Below are 23320 nucleotides of genomic sequence, written 5' to 3' on the forward strand. Positions count from 1 at the left end.
TGGACGAAATTGTTTTTGACGGTCCGTGCTTGGCACGAGTGAAGCTGCTGAAACTTGAAGACTAGGACTTAGTGGACCATGAGAAGTTCCCACACCTGGTGAACGAGCATTTGATGCGCCACATCATTGGCACCAATTCGGGAATGACCACATTAGAGCCATGGAGGTGGCTCAAGGGAGTAGAAAAGGCAGGGTTGCTCAACCTGCTCTGGGTGTCGCACTACAACCACACCCTGGTAACAGTTTTGGTCATCAAGCAGTTGCTGTGCTTGGTGCATGATGGGTGTTTATGGCTGGAGGATCCGATACCCATTACAGATAGGTTGATTCACCAGATAACACGATTGCCATATTCAGGAGAGAATCCAACCATGATCTTTGGCGGAAAAGGTGGCGAACAAGCTCTCGCGAAATCAATGAAAGAAAAATTTAAGCTGGTGAAGAAGCCGCGCGGATACACTATATCCAGTATCTGCGACCTCGATGTGAAGGTAGCCATACAGATCTTAGCAGGGAAAGTAATGAGGAAGTGCCATGCCGATGAGGTGCCGGCTCCTGTCGTCGCACTCACAACACAATGCGCTGAAGGAGTCCAGTTCAATTGGTCGGACTACCTTCATAGAGAGTTCTTGGCAAACTATCACAAAGCACAAGAACTCAGCAAGATGTTCCACTACATGTGGCTCTTGCTGTCAATTGCGCTGGTAGCATGGGAGCTACCAGAGGAAAGCCAGTTCCCTTCAGTCGCGCCAGACCTCCCTGAAGCAACGATGTACGCTTTGCTGTGGGCGACCAAGGACACACAATGAGTTAGGGCCAGCAAGAACTTTTGGATCTTGATGGAAATGAACATTCGGATGGCCATCAATTGCAAGCTGTGATTTTCACCTACGATGTACACCAACCTACAAGGCTACGCCGAATTCAAAACCGACTTCCATTGAATATCCATCAGGGCACTGAAGGACCCTGCGCAAAAATGGTACGACTTTTTGTATTTAGCAACGGATGATGCCATTGATGCGGTGCTTGATGAATAGCCGACAGAGTGGCACTCTACAACAGATTTGGCAGTGGGCGGAAGTAAGTTCGTTGCGCAAAAGAAAAAGGAGGAGGCCAAGATTAAGATGACACAGCTGGCCGAAAAGAGGAAGAAGGAGGTTGCTGATAAGTCTCAGGTGGAGCGTGAGGCTGCGAAGCAAACAAGGAAGCAAATAGGTGGGATAGAGCAAGGCTCTGATAAAGGCACGGGGTCGCCTTCACCTGAGACTGAGGAGGAAAAAGATGAACAACAAGACGCGGACCCTTAGGAGACGTCCGCCTGCATCAAGCGCCCAAGATAGTTGGAGAAAGGAGGGCCCAGGAAGAAATCAAAGGCGACCAAGACCTCTCTGGACCCCATCACATTAACGGAGGGTGACTTACATGATATCGGAAACACGGTGAGGGATGTCATCGTGGAGGCCCTGCAACAGTTTGAACAACAACAATAGATCGTCTTAGGGGCCAACCAGACAGGGTTGCAGGAATTGCAGACCCGCGCATCGCAGGCAGGTACAGTGTCTACCAGCCTAGCTATCGTCACTTTAGAGGTTGTCAATATGATGCGCACGAAGACTTCCAATGCGATAGTGCTGCCGGATGGAGCATTGACCACAGAAAATGAGGTTAACAGGCCTATTGTCAGTGCCTTAAAGGGAGTCAGATTGAACTTGACAACGATCCTGCGCGAAGCACTCCACCGCTTACAGGATGGAGAAATTGCAAAGCTGAGGGCCCGAGAGAATTGCACCCTCTTGGTGATCAGCGAATATCGGATCGACAACGAGCAGATGGCCCTACAGAAAAATGTTGCCATCGCCAGGGAAGTTCAGGATTTATTTCATCGGTATTTTGCATCTTTTATTTCATTGTGTCCATGATATGATTTTTCTTTTCTTTTAGTTACATCGACCTCTCAAGGAAAATATTCTAGGCCCTACTCAAGGTATGTGGACATATGAGTATGAAATCCCCAAGAACTGATGAAAATTTGTACCTAAATAATGGAGGTGAGATATGGGGCTAGTAATGTGGGATGTAAAGTATGGTATAGGGAGAATGTAACACATTATATCAATCATGGCTTTCCAAGTGGTGCCACTCCTATAACCCAAAGGGCCTTAAGGGTAAAATATTAACCCCTTGGTAAGGTGAGAGAAAAAAAATATGGTCAAGGTCTATCAATCCTCTAGATCACCACATCATCCATACTGAATGCCCAAAACAAACTAGTATAAGCACTTGAATGCAAAATTATCAAAGTACCTTTTGAATAACAACCCACCTTCCCCCAAGTATCAATGTCGGATAGTGAGAGGCACATCACTAATGCAAATGGAAGAGGCACATGGCATGTCATCATCTAATGGTGGATGGTAGGGGCTATTGGCTATTTGGATGACTATTTGGTTGTCAAATGTAGGAGAAAAACTTCTTCCTATGAGGTTACCCATATTAGTGGATAACATATCTAGAGGATACTCAACTCAAAAATTATTTCTTTCTAATGTTTTGGATTTTTCTTGAATTTTTCCTTCAATTTTCTTACCTCATTAAAGACCTTAGATCCTTTCCAATTTTCTAAAAGTTTGTCCTTAGTGTTAAAGATGGACTTGAGGAGGACATCTTTTCCCTCCTTTAAATTACCCTCTAGACTAGCGTCAAAGATTAACCCCCTGGTAAGGTGAGAGAACAAAATTATGGTCAAGGTCTATCAATATTTGAGATCACCATGTCATCAATAATAAATGCCTAAAACAAACAAGTATACACACCCAATTGCAAAATTACCAAAGTACCTTTGGAATAGCAGCCCACCTTCCTCCAAGTGTCAATGTCAGATCGTGAGAGGCACATGGCTGATGCAAATGGTAGAGGCACATGGAATATCATTGTCTAATGGTGGCTAGTAGGGGATGCTAGTTGTCTAGACGATCGACTATCTATCAAATGTAGGAGAAACATTTCTTCCTATGTGGTTACCCATTTTCGTGGGTGACAACTTTAAAGGATACTCAGCTAAAAAATTATTTCTTTCTAAAGTTTTGGATTTGTCTTGAAGCTCTGCTTCACATTTTCTTACCTTGCTAAAGACATTAGATCCTTTCCAACTTTCTAATTTTTTTCCCCTAATGTTAAATATGGACTTAAGGAGGATGCTTTTACCCTCCTTTAAATAGTCCACTAGTTCTTCCTCCATTGCAACCTCCCCTTTTTGGTAATATTAGAGTCTATGTTAATATTTTTCATGAGAATTTTGGTGTCTTTTAAAGATTTCTCATAATATTTTTTGGTTTCATTTTTGTTGAAGTTAGTGGATGGGGATATTAATGTAGACCTAGATCTTAATCTAAGGAGGGAGTGTTTGTGGATCAATAGTTTTTGAGTGATCTCTATGTGATCAGAGAGATCTCTAGAATATCTTTGTGTGAGAGAGATCATAGTAAAACATAGAGGCAAAAAAACAAGTTAGTTATTTTGGTGCACATTATATGTCCAAGTTAGTTTTGAAAGCCTCCTTATTTCAAATATGATGTCTCTCCTCCCCCTTATCTAGCTAGTTTTGTAATTTTTGATGTTGCATAAGGTGTATTTATTTTTGCATAAGATTATTTACAAGGTTTGTTTTTGTTTGTTTAAGATTTATTATAGGATAATTTGGTCTTTGTTTCATATTTGTTATCTCGATAGATTTCTAGTCGTTTTTAATACTTTATTTTTTGTTATGTAAGGTAACTTTTGTTGGCCCGTGGATTCTTTTTGAGGTTGCAAAGTAGTTTGTGTGTATCATTTATCTATAATATTTGTTTCCTTTTGTTAATTTTTTTACTACTGCCATTGTTGTTTTGTTTTTCAACTGTTATTGATGCTAGTTTTTGCATTTGTGAGCATGGTTATGCTAATTTGCTTAATTTTATATGCAATATAGCGTAGGTAATTGAAGGTGGAGGATTATTGGTGAAACTTTTGAAATATTCGTGAAAGAGAAGTGGGATAATGTGAGTTCCTTTTTGGTGTAACACTGGTAAGCTTGTTATGAAATTGGCTTCATTTCAAATAGAAGGTTCTTCTCTCTTAGCTATTTAGGGTTTGCGATTCTGGTATTTTAATAAAATGTACTTAATTCTACATAATATTTTTGGTCATTATTTAATAGTATTTGTAGTATGTTTCAATATATATTCAATATTTCTCCTGAGATTCTTTAAAGATTTCTCATAATATTTTTTTTTTGGTATTTGTTTAATATTTTATGGTTTGATTGGGTTTATTAGGTGGGACATTAATGCAAATCATAATGGTCCATGATTCCATAGGTGGTGTAGATAAAGGTGAACGTTGTGACATATGTATGGTCCCATATGTGTTTTTATTTAAATTTGAGCCATCTAATTTATAAAGCATTTGTTTAATTATTGAATGCAATGCAATGTAGGTAATGGAATGTGGGGGTTCACTGATGAAACTACTGGAATATTTTCATGAAAGAGACATTGTAGTAGACCGCAAAGGAAAAGGTGGAGGTTAATTTTCTTTTGGTGTGAAATTAATGTATAATATGCTATGTAATCTTTCTTGTTGCGAATGTTATAGTTTTCTCCCTCCTTACTTATTTATGATTTATGATTTTTTATGTATTTTTTAGTGCATAAGATTTTTAGTCTGCATTTAAGATTCTAATAAGATATTTTTATATGTGTTTCATATTTCTCATAATATTTCATGTGTATCTAATATTTTTTAGAATTTTTTCTAGTCTCTATTTGCTACTTATTAATTTTCTAGTGTGTAGGGTCCCTTTGGTTGGCCATAGATGTTTTTTGCATTTGCAGTGCAGAGTTTATCTCTTATTTGAGTTTTTATGTTTTGATTTTGTTACTTTAGTTATATTTTTCTATAGCTAGTGATTTTTGTTTCTATTATTGTTGTTGCTGTTGTTGTTGTTGTGGCTCTTTATCTTTGTATATGTGAGCATGGCCATGCTAACTTATTGTTTGGTATTTTGTTGTTATTGTGTGTCTTTTGAGCTTATTTTCTTTTGTTCATATTTTCTTTCTAGATTTAATGGGTGGGGAAATTAAGGAAGACCTTAACAACCCATAGTATGGGTTTAGGGTTTATGCAGAGTCTACAAGTGTAGTGGGCAAAGGAAAATAAGGCATGTATGGGGGAATTTACTTATTTACGGGGAAATACAAAAGAGGTATGTATGGAGGAACTTACTTGTTTGTTAGTAAATTACATGGTTTTGTGCCCATTTTAATTGAATTCATTTGTTGTTTCATCATTATATCATGCATGTTTGTTGAAATTTAATGCAATACAGATCAAGAAAGGTAAAGGACCATTGGTGAAACTACCGAATATATTTGTGTGACATGAGGCACCATACTAAAGGTATAATTGAATGCATATTATATTATTTGGGATTTATTTATATAATGAGTGCTATGAAAATGTAGGTAACAGAAGGCATAGAAGCATTGATAAAACCATAGAAATATTTGTTTATGAGAGACTTCCAGATGTGTAGGAGTCCACAAGTTTAGTGGACAAAGGTGAATAAGGCATGTATGGGGAAATTTACTTGTATATGGGCAAAGACAAAAGAGGTATGTATGGGGGAACTTCCTTGTTTTTTACTAAATTATATGGTTTTGATGCCCATATTAATTTAGCTCATTTGTTGATTCATTATTATATCATGTGCATTTGCTGAAATTTAGGTACAATACAAATAAAGAAAGGTGAAGGACGACTGATGAAACTACTGAATATCTTTCTGTGATGTGAAGCACCGTAGAAATTTTATAATTGAATACATATAATATTATATGGGATTTATTTATATAATGAATGCTATGGAAATATAGGCAATGGAAGGTGGAGGAGCATTCATGAAACTACATAAATATTTTTGTGTGAGAGAGTTGTTGTAACATACCTCCTCACACACCCATTTTTTTTGTCTCAATGACATAAATAGACGTGGGAATCTTTGCCCCTGTAATTATACTTGAATGTTGTACATACAACTTGACATTAGGTCAAATTATCACATTAACATTCAATGCCTTTGATTTTATATTATTTACATATGATTTCATATTAGGGATAATACCCCTATGATCATTTTTATTCCCATAGTTCGATTCCTTATTCCTTTTAAGCAACATATTTATGTGGACTACACTTTTATTCTCACATGGTCATTTTTAATTAACCTTGTCAATACAAGTCTGGAGAAATTCCAAACATGGTAGTATAAAGGTTCTTACTTCCATAACTTTTTTTTCATAACCTCCAATGAATATTGTCATGGGATTCGACCCTCCCTTATTGCAATGGTCTACGTGGCCTCCACTAAAGGAACACGTGCACTAACAATTAACCCTTCAAGTGTATCACACCTCATTGAAGAGGTCATACACTTAATTTTTGAACTAGGAACCCGCTTCATCCTCCAACTGATTGTGTCTGCATTCGCTTTGGGATTTGCTACATGAGTAATCATATAGACCAACATATTTATATTGATTTGATGATATGTTGGTTGCACTGGCTTTATGATTACACTTAGCGTTAGCTTTGTACCATATGCATGTTAGGGTAGGATGCATTGCATAATGATTTCCTCATTAGAAATAATATCATACGATGTTTTCATGGTAGACTAGCTGCATTTAGATTAAAAATTGCATTTAGAAGAAATTTTAATTTTCTGTTGATTTTATGGCCTAATATTATGCATGGGTGATCATAAGACACCACAAAAAGCATACTGCTCGATGTGTTTGGTCTTTAATATGTGCAGGTAACAAGTTCGCAGTACCAAGATATTGTCAGTGTTCTCATGACCTCCCATTCGAGTAGCTTTGTACACCTTTCTGAGAGCTCATGTCCCAATTGGAGCTAGACGTTAACCACTACCTGTGGGTAGTATGCGTAGGAGATTTTCTTTTCCTAGATGGTCCTTAGCCGACAATCAATAGCCCCTTGCAGCCACTAGATAACTCGATGTGCCATTTTCTCCACCACTTGAGTTAGCCATATGGTCCCTCGCCCATCTGTTATGAATGTATGTTTGAAGGTGGGCCTCTAGACCCCAAAGGTATGAATTTTCATTAGTTCAGTTGATTAATTTTGTTTACTTTTCATGGACACTTTTTGGCATGGATTGGTGGGGGTATTCAGCAAAAAGAGTGGGTTAGGTTTGTGCTCTTGTCTCATATGCCCAATTTGGTGTTTAACCTTGTATCATAGTCCTGTGGGATCTCCTTTACTAGCCACTAGCTTTAGAGTTGGCACCACATGAGAAATCCTGATTTTGGTTGTGTGGTCCTGCTTCTCGACACCATATACATTTCCCTTTTTTGCCCATTTTAACCCCAATCATCATTTTTCCCATCCGGGTCCACATGGGTCCATCTAGGTTTAGCCTCCCCCTCCCCCTGCCCACACCTTGGTTCAGGCCTGGAACGATGCCCCGAAGGTTGATGCATCTAAAAAGAAAATATAAAGCATAATTTTACCACTCTCAGTAGGAAATGTACCACAAAATGCAAAAGATGGCCGGAACAAACATATTTAGCACGTGGGAAAAAGCCAAGCATAATCTCTAACCCTTATATATGGTCATCACCTTGGTTCCTGTGGGGCCTAGATGAGTCCCCTCCACATTGAGGAACCCATGGCTATCCCAGCCCCTGGTGGGCAATGAAATGCCCCACCTTAAAAGGGTGTACCTACTGCTATATATCACACACCATGTTCTCATCCCCTGGAGCCCCGAGCAGTTACAAAGAGGAAATAATAAAAGACAAAAGGAATATGAAGAAGGGTGGAAAAATAAAGGCTGGGGTAACTTATGTACCATGATTTCTCCCTCCTACACTCATATACCCAAGTGTGGGATTCCCTCATTATAACTACCCCTTTGTCCCATAGCATGTGGCCTAGATTCTTCCCTTGACCCCACTCAGTTCCATTATTATATCACTTGACACCTTTCGTTTGATGGATGTACCATGGACATGTCACCCCCTTTAAAGGTTGAAACCACCTAATAGGGTGCTTGGTTAACCCCCTTATTGAGCTTGGAGACACTTGTACATGCCAAAGCCCACTATGGAAGGGCATGCCACCATGAAGTGCCTCAATGATTCCATGATTTGTAAACTCTTTTAATTTATTATTCTAATGATTATTTGTATTGGAGGGCAAGGGAATGCATTGGATCTTATGAAAGATTGTAGGTGTGTTTCCATTTGGGGGCTTGGTCTCCCTATATGGGGCCCCATCCCTCTAGAGGGCCACCTGGGCACTTGTAGGGTGAGTGTTGAGAACTATGGGCCTACACCATAGTAAAGATTACTTCATGGATCCTCAACACCGATAATTGATTGCTCGTGTTCCACCTTTTGGATGAGGATGATGCACCTGGTTCACTATGCCCAATAGACTCCACACTTGCACCATACACTTGGCAGATGTTCCAGGGCCCAGAGGATGTCCTTGTGGCCCCACACCCACTTGGGAGCACCACAAGTTCTTGCTTGGAAAAAAAGGGGCCAACCCCTTGGACTTCATTAGGCCTCCTCAAAGGCCCAACAACTCACTATATTAATCATTCTATCCTCTTTAGAGGCTTATTCTTAAGTTATTGAGCTATCTTGGCGGGCTTGTCACCAAGGAATGTTATTATAGCACATTATTTTATTATTTGGGGCTTAATTAGGCCAAATTAGCTAAATCGAATTCACTAGAGATTGTATAAATAGATGAGAGGTGATTCATTCTCTCATCATCACTTGGATTAGGTTATTAGTTCTTGTGAGATTTTCACTCTCTCTTTTGGAGGATGAATTTGGTTGATATGGATGAATTTTGATGTGTGGATATCTCTCTCTTTTCTTGGAGCTTCATTATTGGTATAATTTGATGATTAGATATAATCTTGTCTACATGTAAGTGTTTTTTTTACGCTTATTCTTATTATTTACTTTTGTCACATGAATGTTGCTAAGATTTTCGCTATACAAGTATGAATTTTTATGCTTTTCTATACGAATTGATGGGAATTGTGATCTTTTATAGCATTGCATCATGTCATGGGCCATGTATGAATGTTCCTAGAAATTATTTATGCTCAAAACATCTTGATAAGTCATCGATTATTCCAAATTGAAGTATAAATCCCTTGAAGCAACTACTCTCATGCCCTAATTCCATGTGAAGTTGTTTGAAGGTCTCCTTGAATGGGTGAATCCTTTCGAGACAATAAATTATCCTTAGCTCCATCTCTCCCAAAGGCCAAGGCACTAATCCTCCATAGGTGATCACTTTCAAAGCTTATTTCTCTCAGCTCTCCTTCTCTTTCTAGGACTTCAATCTCTTGTCCTCTACTGTGCTAGGGTTTTCTCTAGAGGCTCTCCAAATTTCACGAAATTTCAACAGTGGGATCTTGAGATATTGCAAGCCCTAGCCTAAGGATCATCTCTTGCCCTAGATTTCCCTTGGCTAGTGACCTCATTTGGATATTTGCATTTTATTCTAAGAAAATTTGTCCATTGATCTTCTTCTCTTCCATAATTAGGTCAAGCCCCTCCTTAAGTGATCAATTCCACTTCCTTGACCTAATTCTTGGTCCACTTGGTCTGTGTGGTCCCGTAACTTTATAATTCCAACTCCGCAAAGATCACATAAAAGCTAAGTCTCCATAAGGTTTCTAGGTTTATGAATCATCTCTTCAAGATTCGTTCCCAAACCCTAACCTCAAGAATCCTTTTAGCCCTTCCCAGAGAGCCTACCACCTTGCTTCTAAAGCAAACAACCCATCCAATTGAGTCTCTCTTGTGAATAAGCCTTGGGAATCACTTCTTATCATTTCATAGATAAATCATTCCTTGTGATTCCTCTTATACCGGGTCTCCTCCCATCGCTGAAAGTCCGTAAAGAGCAAGGAGCTTTAGCTAAGGTGATAGTGGGCTATCGCTCCATTGTTGCCTTTGACCTAGTAATTGTTTTATAGGATCCCCTCCTAGGACCCCTGCTAGTTTGAGCGGTAACATCCACATCATAAGATCACTATAATCAACATAAAGAAGAAGAATGATGATTGAGTCGAGAGGCTCATTCTACAACCCAATATGATGTGTAAGCTTGTCCGTCCGTCATCAAAGTTGAAATTTTCTCATATTGGCTAAAATAAAATTTAAAAAAATTCTAAAAATAAAAATGAAAGTAAATAACTATGCAAAACATTTAAATAATGTTTGCTCATAAAAATATTTGCAAGTGAGAAATTTGATCCCTCTCAGCTCATGTTAAATTCGTATTTAAGATGGATATATGCTAGGTTATACTGGCAAAAATTGGGCCGACACAACCTACTTCCAAACAATTTTCTAACTTGTGAATGTTTCTGTCAAGAAGGGTAGGAGACACATGACATCCTTGCTTGACTGTGATATTACAATTAATTTCTTCTAACCACCCCTTAATTTTCATAAACTTGACAACAACATTATCATACAATCTTTCCACAATAACCCTAAACTCAAGAGGTACTTTAATCCTTCCAACTTATTCCAAAAATTTGTCCCACAAATTATAATAATATAATAATAATTTAATTACAATATAAAACAAAATTCTCACATTTCTTACTTTAAAAAACAAAAATCTCATTTAAGGACAACAATTTCATTATTTAAATATATACATATAAATACCCTACCCCTACAAATTCAAACCCTTAACTTCCAAAACGAAAATACATGATATCTATTGTCCATTCAAAATTTACTAACAATTAAAACCTCTTCATTACCAAAATTTAATTTCTTAATTTTATTCTCTATATGTAATGATAAGTATTTAGGGTATTATATATATTGAACGTCAAAAATAGAAATGACAATGATCTCCTGAAAATTCTGGCTTGGTCTCCACCTCGGACGCAAACATAAAGAATCTATGATTAAAACATGTGGTACCATATGATTGAAATTAATTTAAGTAAACATGATACTTGAGCTTAATTAATCCAAAAGCGGAACTTGCTTTCATAGCTCAGTTGGTTAGAGCACCCGTTTAGTAAGCGGGAGGTCATGAGTTCAACTCTCATTGAAAGCAAATATATGTTTTTGGATTGGCCAGGACATGGGTTCAACTCTCATTGAAAGCAAAGATATATTTTTGTATTGGCCCTGTCTGGCCGTGGTTATGGGTTCAACTCTCATTGAAAGCAAAGATATATTTTTGTATTGGCCCTGTTTGGCCGTGGTTATTTTATGTAGATGAAACTTGGTCATGAGTTCAACTCTCATTGAAAGCACACTCCATGTTTTGGATTGGCCCGCTGTGCCCTTATCTAGATGAAACTTCCAAAGGCGAACGGGCAGAGGGATGCCCTCTGTAATACTTGTTATTTCATGTGGATGCAGCTTCCAAAACCGAACGGGCAGAGGCCGCCAATATAGTAGCATTTGAACAATTCAGGAAAAATTCAAAACGATTTGGCGTTCGGCTTCACTAATTACAGTTGGCATCAGCTGTAAAGGAAACTACATAGATATATGTCTCAGCCCACACTTAAGGATGCGCTGTGTCACGGATTGTTATTTTATATAGATGAGCTTTCCAACACGAACAGGTAGTAGCTGCCAATGTAGTAACATTTGAACATTTCAAAACGGAAAAGGAAAAACCAAAACGATTTTACCTCCTGCATTTAGGGTTTGCAATCAACTGTAAAGGAAAGCTAAATTAGAAAATGAAAAAGGAAAAATAAAAACGATTCGGCCAAGTACATCATTGATTACAGTTTCGCGGCATTAATTGTAAAGGAAGCTAAATAAACATAGCCAAGACTCGAATTGGGAACTTCTAGTGTGCAAGATTAACGTGATAACCGATGAAAATTGTCTGACTGAAAGATCCAAGGCGGAGAGGTGAAACAGTTCCATCTCCTAAGAAACCGAGCGCCGGATCTCAGCGCCTTTAGTAGACGTAGAGTTAGAATTGGGGCATCTTCACTTGTTTATCTCACATTTAAAGCCAATTCAACTCTTCAAAAGCAGAGTTCGAATTGCCGGAATCCTTCTTGTGTTGCTCCCAATCTTTAATGGTGTGAAAGAAATGCTTGAAAAGGAAGACATTGTTTTTTTGCCCAGATTGCTAGTGGATGATGCAGACGATGTTGGGGAGGTGAGGCGATTAACCATGAGAACCATGAGCTGCAAATGTTGGAAGCCTGCGTTGGAGACAATAGGCGAGGTGCCCAATCCTGTCATGCCGTTTAATTTACCCAAAGCACATGAGGGCCGACTGAAAAAGGAAGTAGCATAGTTGATCCCAGGACCAATTAACCAGTTATCTAAGTCTAGCGACACCCTATGTTTATATGACATTGTCCTCTTGGTCTAACTCCTGGAAGAGGTCAATTTATTCTTCCATTTCAATCTTCGTTACCTCTGCATGGAGGAAACACAGTGGATCGAGGCAGCGAAAGAAATCAAAGGGGCAATGGGAAGCCACATAGTAGATCTTTAATGGTTCCAACAACTGAGTTTGTTGAGAAATCAATCTGTGAGATCCTGTTGGTCTTTATGGTTTTATTGGTGTTCTAATTTCACCAGTTGTAAAATTATTGTGTGGTGTGGGTTGTAAAATTAGTTTGATGTGTAATTTTTTTTATAATGCAACCCAATCAAGTGACATAATTTAAATGAGTAGTTTTTGATGTTCGTTGGTGCCAAGAGAACATATCACTAATTTGATTGTGGGAATCTGTTATATGTTGGATAGATGATTCCCGCTTCAAGAGCATTAATTACAAGTCATTCTATGAAATCTTCATATGTAGAAAGGTTAGTTGCATAATTGATGGCTAGATACACTCAAGTACCGAGACAACTCATTTTATGAAATCTTCGTATTTAGAAAGGTTAATTGCATAATTGACGGCTAGATACACTCAGTATCAAGACAACTCATTTTATGAAATAAGTTAGTTGCATAATTGACTACTAGATACAGTGAGTACCGACAACTCATCGATACAATTATTTTAATAAAATTATTTTATTTTTTATTAATAAACCTGGTTGAGTTTTATATTTTTGTAATTTAAAGTGAAATAGTATTGAATTTTAATAGGAAGTTTGGATTTCTTTAAAATAAATATTATATTTAGTAAGGTTAATGTAGTTATTAATGATTTACTTGTTAATTTCATGGGTGTTTTAAATTTGTCTTTTATGAATTTATTAGTTTGATTTATATATATGTAACTTTGCAAGGAATACGAGACTTTATTAATTTGAGCATATTTTTAAAAGTTATAGGGAATTGAAAAGCTCCATGCTTTCTTTTAAAAGAATTTTGGATATTTTGTCTATAACACTTAAATAAAAGGGAGATATGTTTGAGTATTTATGATGGAAAATTTGGTGTTATAATTAAGAGTAAAACTAGAAGTACAAATGGAGGTAACTATGGAAGTAAGAATGAAAGACACTGTTTTTGGCATTATCCTGACGTTTTTACTTGTGCTTTTCTCGACACTATTCTCGGCACAAATAAAGGCGCTAATGTGAACATGCCTACTTTTGTCGAATATTACGCCACCGCTTGACGCTAATTTGCGTGCTCGGAAACACTGAATTCCGACGTTATTTGTGGCACTAATGACCTGTTTTGTTGTAGTGTATGGACTCATGTATTGTATTGTTGTTGACTTTGTGGATTTTTTTTTTTTTTAGATTATAATAGTTCTTGTGATAAAGTGGTAGGTTCATTTGATTAAGTTGGTTTTGACAAAAAATGTTAAGAGTTTTCATCAACTCTTATGAATTAGAAGCTACATCGATGAAATTATTATTATTATTATTATTAAGTTGATGATTTTTTATAAATTTGTGATTCATAAAAAATGAATCTTTTTTTTTTTCAAAATTGAATATCAAACACTTCAAAAATTGGTAAAAAATATTGTAGTTGAGGTTATGCAAATCCCTTACTTAAATACTACCCTATTAATGGATATAACAAACATACCTTACTTCATCAATTAATATATTCAATCAATTTAATACAATTTAAAGAATATTTTCTAACATCAATAAGAAATTTGAAAAGAATAGAAAGAACACACTTTTCTATAATCACATGCATGGTAGACTTGTTTAAGAAGAAGGCTTTTACATTGACAAATGATGGCCCACCTATGTTAGCTCATAACTTATTAGAAGGGTTCCTATATGGGTATGTTGGTAAAGAGAAGTCTTCCTATATGGATGAGTATGTTGATAAAGAGAAGGTTCTCTACATGGGTGAGTATGTTGATAAATAGAATCCTATGTGGGTGAGTAAGTTGATAAAGATTTGCCCATATTAGTGGGGTGGCACTGGGAGAGAGTTTCTTTGTATCATTAGTGAATATTAGTGATGCATTCTCATACTATGGAGCATTTTACGATGAAAAATGCTCCATCATTGACCATTTTTCATAAGGGTCTTTTTGATATATGATTATATGATTTTGCTTTAAATGATAAAAACTTACCAATTTATGTATCTTGCCTTTATTTATTTTCTATTAGTTTGGCTCTCTAATGAGGAAATTTGCAAATATTTATTGCTAAGACATGTGTGTCATTAATGGCTTACCAGAAGTCAGAGACAATATCTCACCTCCCAACCATAGACGAGCTACAAACGAACCTCTCATGCAACCATCACTCCCAAGCCAGATTCCAGGGCTTGAGAAGACTGCTCAGGTACCAAACCAATTTGCCAGTTGAACAGGGATTTTAGAGGTCCAAACTACCACCATCCCTCAATCATAAGAAGACTTAGTATAAGCTAGCCCAAGGAATCCAAAGGTATGCTATCTCCACCCAACATCCAATGAGGGAATCTGGATTTTGCAGTATGGAAATTCATATTAGAAAACTCTATTCTTCGATTGGAAGTCCAAGTATTTTTCAACAATTATTATTAATTTTGGATTTGAGGCATCTATGGTTCATTTCTTTCAAGTTGAATCCCGGAGTATCCACAGTAATAATCATACTTGTCAACGTTTCAAATCCCAACAGGGATCCATCATCAGGGCAATTTCTAAATGATGATAGAAGAAGAGCTATAATAAGAGGATAAATAGTAAAAGGATAATTTGATTTTAAGGAGATGAGGTCGGCTTAAATTTTTTTTATTTTCATTTTTAATTTTTTATTTTTATTTAATAATTATTTAATCATGTTTTTTTTTAAATTATATTATAATCTTAAATTGTATTTTATATTATTATTAAGAGATTTTTTATTAATTATTAATAGTTTTCTTATTATTCTAATGTTATTATAATATGACTAATTTCTGTTATTAAGTTTTAATTCATCATTATCCTTAAATTCTATTTAGTTTAATTAATTAATCAATTACTAAATGTTATAATGATAAATTCATATTTGATAAAGATAATTAATTCTTTTGATTTTGTTGTTAATAAAATTTATTTTATTTATTATAATAATATAACTAATTTTATTAGATTTAACTAATTAATAAATATTATGATTAAATACTAATTGTTATTGTAAATGTCTTATTTTATTATAATTAATATAACTAATTTCCTTAGATTAATACACTTTTATTTAAGTGGAATAATTAATTGATTAATTAATCAATTCCGTAATAAGTATTGTAGTGATTACTTATTGTTATGTGTTAAATTTTTTGTTATTTAACTAAATGATTAATAAAATTATATAATAATTAATTATTGTTATAAATAATCAATGATACTAATTCATTATTATACTTAAATTCCAATTAGTTTAATTAATTAATTACTAAATATTATAATGATATAATTAATTCTTTTTAATTTTATTATTAATCAAAGATAAATAATATAACTAATTTTATTGGATTTTAATTAATTACTAGATATTATAATTAGAAACTAATTGTTATTGTAAATGACTTATTTTATTATAATTAATATAACTAATTTCATTAGATTAATACACTTTTATTTAATTAGAATAATTAATTGATTACTAGGTATTGTAGTGACCAATTATTATTGTTATGTATTAATTTTTTTTTGTTATTTAATTAAATTATTAATAAAATTTTATAATAATTAATTCTTGTTATAAATAATTAATGACACTAATAATAGCACTTATTATTATTAATTATTCTTATAAATATCCAATAAAAATCATGATAATTATTATTAAGAGTTATAATTAATAATTATTTTTATTAATTCTGTTCGGGGGTATTATTATTTTTATTTTTATATAAGATTAGAAAGTTATAATAGGAGAGGAGCAGTTACCTGATTACCTGAGATGTGCTGGTGGTCCTAATCTCTTTGATTAAAGGAAGCCAACTTCCACTTATCTCTATACCATTGTCCCTGTTGAGATTCTGTGGATGTTTTATAATTTCAAGAGCCTCCCTAATCTTTCATCTTTGATAATGCTCTTCTCTTGCAATAATTGAAGTGCTCTCCAAACACACCTGGTGTTTCATCTTTGAGGAATGCTCCACAAGGGCTGATGTACGAGACCTTCCATTCTTAATATCTGCTCCATGTTCTTTTAGTCTTTTCTGCAGAGAGCGACCTGTTTCACCAATGTAACTTTTTCCACAGGAACAATCAATTTTGTAAACTCCCTTGAGCTGATGTCTATCAATATCGTCCTTGACAGACCTCATACCTTGTTTAATGGTTTCAGGTGCTGAGAATTGTGTGACTATGTCTTTCCTTTTTAGGATTTTGGCAATCTTATCTGTCACCCCTTGAATATATGGTAGGAAAACCCTACCACACTGAGATAGGTCCTGGGCCTTAGGTTCCTGAGATAACACCCTCCTTTCCGCTCTTTCTATAGCTTTCCTAATTTCTTTTTCTCTATAGCCTATACCCTTAAATACCGAGGATAAATGCTTTATCTCTTCCTCAAGATGCTCAGAATCAGAAATTCGAAGGGCTCTAATGGCAAGAGTGTTAAGAACACCAAGCTTTTGGGATGGGTGATGGTAGGATTTAGCGTGGAGATAGCAATGGTAGGATTCAGCGTGGAGATAGCTTTCTGTGTGAGTTGACTTCCTAAAAACTTTATGTCCTAAAGAGCCATCCTCCTTCCTGATGGTAAGAACGTCTAAGAATGGGATACTATTATTTACTACTCTTAATAATAAGAGTTATTAATTATAACTCTTAATAATAATTATCATGATTATTATTAGGTATTTATAAGAATAATTATTAATAATAAGTGTTATTATTAGTATCATTAATTATTTATAACAAGAATTAATTATTATAAAATTTTATTAATCATTTAGTTAAATAACCAAAATTTTTAACACATAACAATAATTAGTCAATACAATACCTAGTAAGTAATTAATTAATCAATTAATTATTCTAATTAAATAAAAGTGTATTAATCTAATGAAATTAGTTATATTAATTATAATAAAATAAGTCATTTACAATAACAATTAGTATTTAATTATAATATCAAGTAATTAATTAAAAACCAATAAAATTAGTTATATTATTTATCTTTGATTAATAACAAAATTAAAAAGAATTAATTATATCATTATAATATTTAGTAACTAATTAATTAAGCTAATTGGAATTTAAGTATAATAATGAATTAATATCATTGATTATTTATAACAAGAATATATTATTATATAATTTTATTAATCATTTAGTTAAATAACAAAATTTTTAACACATAACAATAATTAATCACTACAATACCTACTAAGGAATTAATTAATTAATCAATTAATTATTCCACTTAAGTAAAAGTGTATTTATCTAAGAAATTAATTATATTAATTATAATAAAATAAGACATTTACAATAACAATTAGTATTTAATCATAATACTAAATCCAATAAAATTAGTTATATTATTATAAGAAATAAAATAAATTTTATTAATAACAAAATCAAAAAAATTAATTATCTTTATCAAATATGAATTTAGCATTATAATATTTAGTAATTAATTAATTAATTAAACTAATTAAAATTTAAGGATAATAATGAATTAAAACTTAATAACAGAAATTAGTCATATTATAATAACATTAGAATAATAAGAAAACTATTAATAATTAATAAAAAAATTATTCATCTTTTAATAATAATATAAAATACAATTTAAGATTATAATATAACTTTAAAAAACATGATTAAATAATTATTAAATAAAAATAAAAAAATAAAAAATGGAAATAATTTTTTAAAGCCGACCTCATCTCCTTAAAATCAAATTATATTTTTACTATTTATCCTGTCACTATAGCTCTTCTTCTATCATCATTCAAAAATTGTCTTGATGATGGATCCCTGTTGGGATTTGAAACATTGACAAGTATGATTATTACTTTGGATACTCGAGGATTCAACTTGAAAGAAAAATAAATTAATTATTAATAATGTAGTCTTAGGCACAACTCCAATTACCGTGTCTTTCTTCTCTCCACTCTTGAAAACCATAAAAGTTGGAATGCTCCACATGCCATATTCAATGGAAATGTTAGGACTTTCATCAATGTTAAGTTTCAAGCACATGATCTTGCCAGCATATTGCTTTGCAAGTTCATCTTTAGAGATGGAATCATCCAACAAGGTCGACTCCATGGAGCCCAAAAATCTACAAGCACGAGAATGTCACTCTCCAAGACCAACTTCTGCTAGGTTAAATCATTGACCTCCATAGCTTGAGTTGTTGTTTCCCAGGCTTTGCAAACAACTCCTCTCAAATATTCCTTCCTTGTTGTCTTATGCAGACATTTTTCATGTCCAAAGAAAGAAGTGGAAGGATTTAAGTCTAAATCCATTACGAATGGGTAAGCTATCTCGACCTCTAGCCTTTTTAGAATGTAATGGAGGGCGTATGTGATCAGAATCTGGATTAGGGGAAAAAATTTGCTCAAAAATTAAAGTGCTTGGAATCTCTCAAAACCTAAAATACTGCGTCCGTCTCGGCGATACAATCCCAACGCAACTTGTTTCACTCAAAATGGAGTTCGTATGAGAAATATGGAGCTTTCTGTCTGTTTTGTCAAATATGCAAAATTTTGGGTGCAGGCTGACTGGGATGCCGACTAGGCATCCGTACAACGTAGTTAGCAAAAATAATATTCCAAGGAATATTACTTGGAATATTCCCACAAGTGGCTCAATTGAATGGTGACAAGTGTCAGCACGTTATTTGGTCAAGGGCATTGATGTAGACCAATGAGAGGCTGACATGTGGCAAGCCCAGAGGCTGCCACGTGCCCTCTCAAAGGTCGGGTAAAATGTTGTTTTGGCAGGTCAGAGAATTAAACTCATAACCTCGCCCACACAAACCCAAAGACTTACCACTATGCTGCGCCATTGTGACTTAACATATGATGGACGCGCTTTCTATTTAATGTGATAGCAAGTGGTGGATTGGGAGGTGACCGCTAACCTTAACCTCCGCATGTGACCAAAACCGTAACCAAGAGCCATCATTAATGCTAATCGTGCGCTTAATGCGCTAAATGGAATTTAACAGTAATTAAACATGATTAACCCCTAATTAATTTCGGATTAACTTGGTGGCAGTTTGGCAGGTTCGACAAATCTGATACTGCTCCAAATTTGGTGGGGTTAACTAGAGTTCCTCCAAATTTGGTGGAGTTTTCCTAGGGAAAACTGAAGAGACCATATTTTCTTCATTATTAGATCAATTTTGGCTAAGAAAGAGTCATTCCTAGATGATTTGGATGCTCTGAACACAATGGAACATGTTGTAGAGGCATAAAGACACTTCTGTATGTGATTTTTCTATGTTGAAATTTAAGGAAGCCTAGGGCCACGAGGAGAGGAGATCAAGCCTAGATAAAATGAAGTCCAATTGCAGAGCTTAGATAGTCATTTTTGGGGTTTTTGGGTCTTATGAATCCAATGGAGCAGGTTTCAAATCCATTGGAACACTGCAGGTGCATGTAATCATAGAATTGACCATTAATCCAAAAAGGGCCTAACCATTGAAGCAGGTCCAAGGAGATGTAGCCTAGGTGGGGTGAACTCCTTTATCAGCTTTTTGTTATGAGTTGATGTGTTTTACTTCTATGCAATTTACTTGTTGTATATGTGTTTTAAACAACTAATTAACCTCATCAATTTCTCATAAAAGACACTCAACACTTGACACATAATTCCTCACATTTTGATTAATATGAGACGATCCTAAACACATGTTTTTTTATACTGATGAGGGAGCTTGCATATCATTAACAAGTTTGCGCAATATTCAGATCAAGTTGGTATCAGAGCACTGTTAGCTCATTTTAAACCTGAGATGGTTTGCCAAGGTTAGCTAGAAAATTAGCTATTGGTTTTGTATTTGTGCAAGGAGAATTTAACTCTATGCAAGTTTATGTGTGTAAGCTGAAGAAGGGAGATCGTATGAGATGCTTCTTTGTTGAGAAATTTTTTGAAGCATTGTGAAGCTTTTTGATGCATTACAAGTGTGATGGAAACTTCAACAAGTGATGTTTCTAATCCATCTTCCTTAGCAAGACTCTTTGATTTAGAGATGTTACAAGAGCTTATCATCATGAGAGATATGGTGCAAGAGATGAATGAAGATAGGAAGGAGAACACTATACTTCAAGAGGAGTTGATGGCCATGAAGGAGGAGAAGCAAGAGCTTCTTGATAAGATGCATGAGATGGAGATTTAACTCCATGATACCAAGAAAACCCTAGCCAAGTATGTGCATGAAAATGAGGTATGCAATTCAAGTTTACCTTCAATTTCCTCTCAAAATGAATGTTTTGGTGCTTTTGAAAGACACACTAGAGGAATAGGGTCCAGATTATTGATGAAGATGGGCTATGAAGGTAAAGGGTTAGGCAAACATGCACAAGGCATAGTTGAGCCAATTGTTGTTGAGGAAAGGCCTAGGTATTTGGGTCTTGGTTATGGGCAACATGATGGAGAATGATCCAAAGCCAAGGAGGCACATGAAGGTGTTCCAAGAAGGACTTCAATTACATGTTCATTACCTCAAGATTGTGAAGTATGTGTTCATGAGGAATGAAAAAGTTTATACCCACTTTGCAAGAAGATGCTCATAAGTATGCAACTAGTGGAAATGGCACACAAGAGGATGTTAAAAACTCTAAGGTCTTTGAAACCATTGTTGGTATTCTGAAGAGAGACACTACCTCATCAAATTCACCTCTTAAATAAGGTGACAAAGGTGAATGTGCAAGGTATAAATCTACCTTTAATTAAGTTTCTTTTGATTATGATAAACATGGTAAATATTCACATAAAGTTTGGAGAAAAATTACATGTTCCTTTTGTGGTTTGAATAACCATACTGTTTTGAGGTGTTGGAAGAGGATAACCATACAAAAGAAACTTTCAAAACAAAAGAGACATAAAGCCAAAGGTCCATTGGATAATGGAAGCCATGTTGAAAAGAAGATGCAATTATTTTTGCACTCATTGCCATAAGCAGAGTCATCTTGTAGACAAGTGTTGGAATTTGCATCTAACAAGTCATCCACGACATTTGAAGAAGGTGGAGAGAGATTTTGGCAAGAATGGGAAAGAGGATTCCATAATTGATGTGGGTCAGGATGATACACATGATGAAGTGCAGCTGAAAGAAGTGCCATTGAAATGGTTTGGAAAGAGATGGTTAGATTTCTTAACGAATTAAGGCCTTGCATTTCTTTTGATAATTGATGAAAATATTACCTTATTGATGCATTTCCTTGTTATTTGGATGCATTTATTTTCTCCTAAAAGTATGCTGCATATTGCATGAAGCAAGATGTTGGAAAAGTAGATTTATGTTGACTCACTTAGATGCAGAAAAGATGGAAATTTGCAACTACAAATTTGCATGCATGTTGCATTCTTGAACTTGCATGTTTACGCCAGGAAGGTGTTCGAAAGTGGAGTATGTTGACTCACTTTATTGCAACAAATTTGGTCATTTCAACTCTTTAAGTACTCGTACATACCAATGGGATTCTTGTACTTGTGATTGTACTTGTGAGAGAGTTGAGAATTTTTATACATGCATGAGAGTTTGTGTGTGTGAACAGTGGAATTTTTAATAGTTTCATTGTGCTTGAACATGCATGAGTGATTGACTTGTGTTGGTTGATTTCTTTGTTAACATGTATGTTGTCAACTTGAGAATGTTGATCATTTGCACATGCATGAGTGTCAGCTTGTGTGGTCGATTGATTGTTACATGTATGTTATATCGACTTGGAAGAGTTGATTTTGTCTCCAAAGATGAAAGGGAGATGTGACGAATTGTTTCATGAGAATGTGGAATTCTTGTTGTAAATCGTCAAGTTGTTGTACATGCTTTTGCTTGACTTGAAAGTCAGTTGTTTGAAGAAGCATGTTTTATCGACTTGTGTTTAGTCGATGGTTTATACAATAATATGTAAGAGTACGTGGTGATTTTCACATGATGTGACATTTGTTGCTTTGAAGAAGCAAAAGGAAGAGGTCATTAAGTTATATTCTTGCACGAGTGTTTTTCAAGGTTAATGGTGTTTCTTGTGACAAGATGTCGCAGGATTTTGGAAGGTCCACACTTAAGTAAGAGGCTCATGATTAGCCTTCATTCTCAAATCATGACATGAGCAACATGTTAATACTAGAGGTTGATAGAATCAAGAAGCGAAAGTGGACAAAAATGCCAAAAAAAATTGCAGCCATTGTAGACCATTTGATGTGTTGACGCTAAGAAGCGAAAGAGATGGCGAATGCATTCTTCTAGATGTGGAATTTGGAACTGTGGGGTAAAAGAATGATCATTTCTTTTCTTATTATTACTGATATTGGAACTCATTGTTGTAGTTCACTTAGATGGGCTTAACTTGGAAAAGTGGTTTCTAAGGAGAGCTTGGATTGAATGCATGTGTTACAAAGGAGGAACATGATTCTCAGTGGGAAGGCCATCAGTCAACTTTCCAAGCACCGAGGGATCACTTTGGTATAGTAGGGTGTTTAATAAACAAGCAGCTAACAAGTGTTGGATTGGGTTAACAACAAAAGGAGAACATTGGTTGAAGTGTGAATCCATTTGCAAGGCAAGGCATGTCGTGAACCTAAGTGGTTGTCATGGAGATTTTTCCAAGTAGTATCAATTGATAGAACTTGGGAAGGAGAAGAGTATTCAAATCTCATCAGATAAATGAATTTTTTGGG

The 23320-nt window shown here is 35.0% G+C and overlaps 1 non-coding gene and 1 pseudogene across 1 annotated transcript; one reads left to right on the forward strand and one right to left on the reverse strand.

Moving 5' to 3' along the window:
* The first annotated feature begins 11104 nt into the window (after nt 1-11104).
* On the forward strand, nt 11105-11178 carry TRNAT-AGU (transfer RNA threonine (anticodon AGU)). The gene has a single exon. It is a non-coding gene; the product is annotated as a tRNA-Thr (tRNA).
* A 3814-nt stretch (nt 11179-14992) lies between these two features.
* Nucleotides 14993-23320, reverse strand: part of LOC149178547 (thioredoxin M-type, chloroplastic pseudogene) — a 36724-nt pseudogene continuing 28396 nt past the window's right edge.

This window comes from Pinus tabuliformis, chromosome 4_1, assembly GCF_031772625.1.
Source record: "Pinus tabuliformis cultivar Carrire ecotype Pingquan chromosome 4_1, CPIR1, whole genome shotgun sequence".
NCBI lineage: Eukaryota > Viridiplantae > Streptophyta > Pinopsida > Pinales > Pinaceae > Pinus > Pinus tabuliformis.